This window comes from Lycium ferocissimum, chromosome 1 (genome assembly GCF_029784015.1).
Source record: "Lycium ferocissimum isolate CSIRO_LF1 chromosome 1, AGI_CSIRO_Lferr_CH_V1, whole genome shotgun sequence".
NCBI classification, from domain to species: domain Eukaryota; kingdom Viridiplantae; phylum Streptophyta; class Magnoliopsida; order Solanales; family Solanaceae; genus Lycium; species Lycium ferocissimum.
In genome coordinates, this window is record NC_081342.1 from 12,651,593 (window position 1) to 12,660,479 (window position 8,887).

The 8,887-nt window shown below is 38.6% G+C and overlaps 1 long non-coding RNA gene across 1 annotated transcript; it reads right to left on the reverse strand.

Annotated features, from left to right (window-relative positions):
- Nucleotides 1-363: 363 nt before the first annotated feature.
- Nucleotides 364-3,132, reverse strand: LOC132048648 (uncharacterized). The gene is made up of 4 exons (XR_009413035.1): nucleotides 3,023-3,132; nucleotides 2,267-2,376; nucleotides 714-824; nucleotides 364-617 (listed from the first exon to the last, which is right to left on the reverse strand). It is a non-coding gene; the product is annotated as an uncharacterized LOC132048648 (long non-coding RNA).
- Nucleotides 3,133-8,887: the final 5,755 nt, after the last annotated feature.

The window sequence follows — 8,887 nt, forward strand, 5'->3', positions numbered from 1 at the left end:
ACGTTTCTTCATTATTAACTGGATATCGCGTGGATACTTATGCTAGTTAGGATAATTAAATAAAAGCGACGTTTCGGGAGCCAACATAAAACATTTTATCATTTTAATAGTGGAAAAAGGGCAAAAATCTGACAAAAGGAATAAATACATTTCCTGCTTTTGAGTTGCGCCATGTCACCGGCCTATGTCCATACTAGACGCTCGTGCATGCACGTGCCCAATACTTACCTTTTTGCAGAATAGAAAAACTGTGTTTAATGCAGATATAGAACTTGTATTGGGTAGGGTAGCATATTGTTTAAACTGTTAACACATTTTATTTATATATTGACAGAAGAAAGTATTGCCTAGCTGAAGCATATGGTTTAAACTGTTACACATTTTATTTATATATTGACAGAAGAAAGTATTGCCTAGCTGAAGCATATTGTTTTGACGGTAGCCATATATACATTCATGTTCGCACTGTTTATGTATATATGCACATTTTTTACATATTGACCAAAACTGGTATTGGCAAAAGGCAAAATAGTAACGCACCGGCTACTATGCCATTGGCAGTCTCTTGTTCTTTGCAGTTACCGTTGTAGCTGGTGACACCGTGGTTGACAAAATACCTATAATGATGGGTTGCTTGTTAAAATATGAGAAGTGTTCAAATGGTGGAAACAGAGAGTGTAGTAGCAGTAGATTAGGTTAGTTTTGTGACATACCTTTTCAAAGCATCGTGCGTCGTCTAGATTCTTGTTTTTCTGTAACCCAACTTTTCAAAAAGACAGTGGAGTGAGGCAGATAGCAGTTTGAGGTTCAGTCTGCTTCAAAAACTTCTTCGGAAAACCAAATGAGAGGGTAAGAATCTGGCAAGAAGGTTGTAACAGAAGATAAAAACTGGGTGATAAGTTATATACATGACCATCTATAAGGTAAGAAAGCATCAATGCTTTTATATTTAGTCCGAATAAACATGAACTACAATAGGATGACAAACATAACAGATACATATAAATGGTTACAAAGCTGGGTCAAATGAAATGTTTCGGATGTATTTCTCATTATAGCCACATTGGATTGGAGAATTGCAATATCTATTTCATGTTAGCAGGCAGCAGCAAAGGCCCAAGTTCACTGCTGACTAAAAGCAGAATAAAAAATCTGGCAACATACAGTCATTTTTATGTCAAACCCAGCTATATCAGCTGTTGTTCTAATCACTATCAAAACGACAAATTTTGATCACTAACTTTTTATATAGCATAGACAGAGCTATATATTTTCTAGTTCCCAGTTGAGTCATCTACTATACTAAGGTCAATGTCCTTCGACTTTGGCAGTGAAGCAGTAGAAGTACCACTTTGGCGTAGCTACTTTTACTACTGTTTGTTTTTCAAAAGAATGGTAATTTGCAGTGGATTATGAGAGGTATTTCCGGAGAAAGGACAAAAAGGGAACAAATGACATGCTTTTCTTGGATATGTTTTCACTGGCAGGCCCTATTAGTACAAAATTGTTGGCATTGAAGTTGCTTGAAAAATATATTTTACTTTTCACATCAAGTGATTGTGAAAAACATGTAGCACAAGGTAATTTTTCACAGGACTCCCAGGATGGAAAGACTCTTAGTACAGGAGATGTTTCATGATTTACTATTATATATAGTAGCTTATCAGATACTATGAGAATTTTATATTCCTCAAGGTCTGAAAATTCCTAAGAGTTTCTTATTTGGATGTATTGTAATAGTTATTTTCTAGACCTACAGAGTTTCTTGAACTCGAGTTACAAGGAAGCCCAAACAAATATGTGACTTAGCAGCCAACAAATTAAGAAGTAAGTAAATTCAGTCCAATCACAAGAAACTCTCAATTAGTAAATTCATGAGCTTTTCAGAATCCATCACCAGAACTGGACTTCAGTGGTGCATCAATTATCAAGTCCACATAGAAAGCACATAATATGAGATTTTCAGTTAGTTTTGAGTAACCAAATGTAACACTGAATTTGATATGACGTTACGCGTTGGACTTTTTCTTACTCAAAAAAAAAATTCACACTTTGAGTTGTTAAAGGCTAGCAGGTGCCTTTAAAAATAGAGTTTAAACCACACGACTAAACCAAGGAAGACAACTCAGAAAGTCATTGTTGACTTCAATCCAAATCAATAACAGATTAAAATATACAAAAATTCATGGAAGGCTTACATGAGATACAGTGAATGTGAGAGAGTAAAAGAACATGGGTGAAGTTGCGAGGCTTAAACTTCAAGTACCTGTCATATACCTGACCTTTATATACCATAGTCCTGAATGATATGTTTCATCACAGAATCAACTCTTCTTTTAGTAGCTCGTGCATCCTCTTGCCTCACAGTGAAGCTATCTCCAGTATCGGCAAAAATTGACAGTAAGTACAGTAAAATCATATAATGCCATAAAAATGACCAAAACATCCAATTCAATCAATAATCCAAAGATCAAATATAAGACTCCACTGATCAAAAACCAAATACAACAAATTCAACAGCCGATCTTGAAGTTAGTGTTGTTATTTTTTTGTTTGTTTGCTTTGCCTGTTGTTCTCCCGCATTGTTTTTATATTATCCTATTTTATGTTGCTAATTGCTCAGTTTGCCTTTGTTTGTTTGTGCATTCCATGTTGTTTTCTGCATGTAGATAAAACATAATACACCCTCTAATTCAGACTTTTGGTACCGAACAATTTAAATAATTTCTCGTTGGGTTGATTACATTGCCATTCGGAAGGCATATTGAGGGTTTTCATTTATATGATGGAAGTCATTATATGAAAAGTTGTAAACTTATTGCCTAAACTTCAGTGCGATATCAAAGTCGTAAACCAAGGCATTTGAAGGAAACAAAATCAAGCACTTCCAAATAAGAAGAACAACGCTGAGTGTTTTGTCGCTGCCTTCTTAATTGTCAATCTCTATTGAAATTTCTAAAACAATGATCATGCAGAAAGCAGTAAGAAAAATCATATTCCAAAGACTGAAAGGAAGTCATACTTCATTGCTTGTTCCCTGGTTGTCTCAGTCTAAGAGTGTGGATATCCCCTGCAGGGCAGTATTCCATGACGAAAAGGTGTACACTTCCAAACTTCTTGTCCATCTTCACACATAGACGAAAACAGAGGATCAATTTTCCACTCAATTTAAGCAGATTTGGGCTCGTCTTCTACCACATAAATTAAAATCAGACTGGAAGAATAACTTCTAAAATTCAGATGAAAGGTCGTCACCAACACATGTTAAGGAAAAATAAAAGCACAACAAAACGAAAAGACAAACAAAAAAAATGATAAAGAGAAGAGGAGAATAAAAGTTGGCAGAATTGAAAGAAGAGCGCATCTGAAATTAGAATAGCCAGCCGAGAAGATGCAGAGGATTGGAACTAAAAAAACATTTAACTGAATTGTAAAGAAAGAAAGAGGAAACGCTTACTCATTTGTTGTGTCTTTTGGATTAAGAAACGTGGAACACAATTTTTTAGATGTTGAAAGACAAAAGGTAAAATGTAAAAATGCCATTACTTTTCACTCTAATTACGATTAAGCACCTATGTCGATCCAACCCTGTCACGACCCAACCCCGTAGGCCGTGACTAGTGCCCGAGCTGGACACTCGTATACACCTGTTAACTACAATCATACACAACTAGCATAATAAGGAACTTATAAATAAAAAGGCAAGACGTCGTCTCAAAACTGTCGCATTATATAGACGTATCATGGCAACTCCGTCTCTGGGGAGTTACAACTTTCAACAGTACATCATAGTACATAAGCCGGCAAGGCTATCATAATATAAGGGAACATCCCCGCCATACACGAGCCGACAAGGCTACCATAACACATATATATATATAAAACATATATGTTTATATCTACGCAAGCCGACAAGGCTGCCACTACACACAACATCCCAAAACATATATATATATATACGCAAGCCGACAAGGCTGCCACTACGAATGGGGACGTCCCAAACATAAATCATACAGACAGAACTGAACAGTAACTATATACAAACCCACACATATGTCTACAGACCTCTAAGAGTAACAACAGTATCATATGACGGGACAGGGCCCCGCCGTACCCCTGGATAGACACATATGTACAACAAAAGGATCTGTACCAAAAAGCTAGGCTCCGAACAAGCGGAGCACTCCAAGATAGCCGAATGGATATCCTAAGTCATGGATCACCAAAACGAGCGTACCGTACTCGCGGGCATGAAACGCATCCCCCGAAGAAAGGGGGTCAAGATTTAATATGTACCGAGCATGTAAAGCATGAAATACGTAAACAAGATCATACCGAAATAAGGGTGTGAAAACTAGTACAATAACCAGAAAACCACAAGGATTACCTTTGAACATAAATCATACGTGTCAATATCATGCCCAACTCGTTATGGGACTTAGTGACATAATTAGATAATCATCCTGTACATATGCATATATAACGTGTCCCGGCCCTCTAGTGAGGGACTCTGTAAATAAAATCATCATATACATGTACATATAGCGTGTCCCGGCCCTCTAGTGAGGGACTCGGTGAATAAAGTCATTATATGCCATCCGGGCCGCCATCCCCATATCATCATATCATCATGTCATCACATCATCATATACATATACATATACATATAACGTGTCCCGGCCCTCTAGTGAGGGACTCGGTGAATAATGCAGTGGATCTGTGCACAAAAACATGTCTTGGCCCGGGACTCAGGAAAAGATGTAACAAGATGCACGAGCAGAGTAGTAAGTAACCATATGCACCCAAATCATCTTTTGAGACTCAATAGATAAGTAGACTAATTAATTCTCGAGTGTCAGGATGATAACCATATTAAGTTCTCTCTAAATGTCATTACGAACTATATAAAGGAAAGTCTCAGGGATCATAGACATGTATCAAATCAATACGAGACAACTTATGAAAGTTAAGGATATTATTCATTATAGAATCCTTTAGAATAGGAACTTTTATGCATCATTTACTATTCAATCATATAAAAGACTCGAGGGCAATAGCTCGACTATCCTGAGAGTTCTAACATCAAGAAGTGAATAAGAATCATAAATCATGCTCGGAACTTGTGAATAGAATTACCCCAAAGCTCATATCATATCTTACTTACATCTAGGACATGCCAAAAGAAAGAAGGGATAGGCTTTACATACCTTTAGCGTTTACTCACAACACACACGTATACGCTGCCCAATAGTACTTTAACCTATATTAAAATGTCAAGAACTACGGTTAGGCTACAGGGGAATTCAAAATGTATTCTAACGTTAGTAACTCCTTTCTAAATAATTTGACGACATTTCCTTTACATTCAAACCAACCACACATACAATCAAGCCAACATCAATGATCATACGTTTAAGTGCTAACCCGAGACCATTCAAACAAGACTCGAGAACACTTCGGACAACCCGCACAATATTCCAAACAGCCCAACCAACATACAATACAACCCGCAATCTTCCAAACTCAACAAGAATAACAACAATACATTCTTTTCTTCCAATTTCATGAACTCTACCAACAACCACACGTTAACAACATCATTTACACAAATGCAAGAAACTATATTAACATCATATTAGCTTCTACAACAGCCCACAAACAATTACAACTCCATCTTGAACCATTAAACCTTCATTTTCATCATAGAATCCACAACAACAACAACCAAAAATACTAAGTAAAATCAATTTACCACTTTCTACACAAGCAGCCCCTACACGGCTTCAACACCAACACACAAAATTCCATGGATTTCATTCATTTCTACACACTACAACACGCACAAACCATCCATAATATGTGCAAAAGAAGATTAAACTTTACCTTAAACACTTGATTTCTCAACTTGACTAGAATTTGTGCCTTGAATTTAATACTTGTTCTTGCTATCTAGGATCAATCCCACGTTGATATACACCTTCTAAAGAGTTGAATTGCTTGAAGAAAATATTTTTTGATCAACCCTCATGAACTTCAATCTCGCCCCATGGCCGAGAGTCTCTCTCTAACTCTAAAGGTTTCTGTGTTGTGAAGATGAAATGGTTTGCTTTGTCATCAAATTTCCTTAAATATGATTCCTCTAAGGTGGACACATGTCCCACTCATGGCTTCGAGCCAATCAAATTTGGCCAAGCCATGAAGGGACCCACACGGCCACTTAATGACTAATTTGGATTAATCTAACATTAAAATAATCCCTAATCCCCGCTTAACAATCCAATCATGGTTAATTAATCCCTAATCTCCAACAATATTTCTATACCAAATAAAATTTATAAGCAACTTGTGCATTAAAATAAAATCGGAGGTTAAAAATCTCTACCTCGTATCCCAAAATAGTCTTGTCCTTAACTTGTCGCGATCAGATTAAAATATCCCGACGTACAAAAATACGGGATATAACATCCTTTCCCCCTTTAGAACATTCGTCCTCGAATGTTAAACTAGTCTTACAAGGTCTTACAGGGACTTCGGGGGAGTCTCTTTTATTGTTATAACATATAGCTTTATTTACCAATCAATATAATCAACGAGGAGTTTAGATTACCTGTAGGCATAGGAAACAAGTAGGGATACTTATTCTTCATCTCCTCTTCAGCTTCCCAAGTCATCTCCTCCCTGTTATTGTTCCGCCACAATACTTTAACTAAGCCACGTCTTTAGTTCGCAATCTTCTCACTTGACGATCCAAGATAGCTAAATATATATATATATATATATACTTAAACTCGGTTCTCCTTATACAATAACTCCTCCGTCACTTGGATATCATCCACGGGGAATATTCTGGAAGGATCACCAATACATTTGCGAAGTATAGACACATGAAACACTGGGTGTACTGTTTCCAAATCAGATGGTAGATCTAATTCGTAGGCAACCTTGCCTACCTTACGAACAATCTGATAAGGCCCAATATATCTCGGGCTGAGCTTCCCCTTCTTGCCGAATCTCATTACACCCTTCATGGGTGACACTTTCAAAAATACTCAATCGCCAATCTGGAACTCTAAGTGTCGACGTCGATTTTCTGCATCCGACTTCTGTCGACTCTGAGCTGCTAATAACCTTTCCCGAATAAGTTTTACTTTATCAATGGCTTTCGTCGAATCATATCTCGGGCGATTAGCTTAGTCTCCCCAACATCAAACCAAGCCAATAGGTGACCCGCACTAACTAAGAATTCGCCATACAGAGCCTCATACGGTGCCATCTGGATGCTAGAATGGTAGCTATTATTATAGGCGAACTCAATAAGTGGTAGATGATCATCCCAGCTGCCTCTGAAGTCAATAACACAGGTCCGCAACATATCTCCTAGCGTTTGAATAGTACGCTCGGCCTGCCCGTCAGTCTGAGGGTGAAATGCTATGCTATGACTCACCTGTGTCCCCAATCCTTCCCCGGAATGATCTCCGGAAGTTAGTCAGAAACCGGGCACCTCACGTCGTATATAATAGATATATTTTCCATAATTAGGAACTCCGTGAAGTCTCACTATCTCCTTAATATATAATTTTGCATAATCCTCCACCGAATAAGTAGGCCATTCGACTGAAGAAAAATGGGTCGATTTTGTCACCCATATCTACAATAACACACATATAGAATCACACTTCCGTGGAGTGCGAGGTAAACCCGTAATGAAGTCCATATTGATTGCTTCCCACTCTCCAAGTTGGAATCTCTATCTCCGTATATAATCCACCGCAGTTTCGATGCTTGATCTTAACCTCATCTGGGCGCCCAATTTAAGTACCGAGCAACAAACTCGTTATGTCCTTCTTCATACCATCCCACCAATACAAGCATCCGAGGTCATGGTACATCTTTGTAGACCCGGATGAATGTAATAACGGGCATAGTGCGCTCTCCCATAACCTCGTCGCCGCACCCCCGCAACCTCGTGTACACATAACCTTTCCCAAATCCTTATCAATGAGCACTCCATCGGTGTAATCTCGAATGGGGTCTTCTCCTTTTCGAAGGGTTGTATCTCTATACCGCGTACTGTACGTGGTCCTCAGGGTGACCGACGTCGCTTTACCTCTTCCATAATAGAGGATTCAAAGAATCTTACTATCTCCTTAATATATAAAAAGTCCCCTAGTCCTCGACCGGAAGAAAATGGGCTGATCACCGTAATCGCCCAAACGGACTCCAAGGCTATTAATTAAGCTGATGAATCTCACGGACTATTTCCTTCCTTTCGCTATATCCTTCTTCATACCATCCTACCGGTTGCATGTCCGTGAAATTGTCCGCCTCATAGACTTACGGCACACATAACCGCCAATAGTGCGCAGTCTCGAATGGGGTCTACAATATTCGCTTTCCCGGATGGTATAGAATATCAACATCATAATCCTTCAAAGAATCTAGCCATCTTCTCTCAACCGCAAATTCACTCTCCTCGCTTAAAGATATACCGGAGGCTTTTTATGATCCGTATAAATATCAACATGCACGCCGTATAGATAATGCCTCCATATCTTCAAAGCGTGAATCACCGTCGCTAGTTCCGCATCATGAGTGGGATAATTTCTTTCGTGCTTTCGAGCCGCCGGGAGGCATAGGCTATAACTCGCATGCCGCATTAATACACAACCTAGCCCAACACCGAAGCATCACAATAAATGACATAACCATCTCGGTCCTCGAAGGGTTAGAACGGAGCCGTAGTCAACTTATCTTTCAAGAATCGGAAGCTTCGTTCACAAGCATCACCCACCGGAACTTAGTCGCTCGAGTTAGCCTTGTTAAAGGCGCCGAAATCGAAGCAAACTTCTCCACAAATCTTCCGTAATATCCTCGCTAACCCCATAAA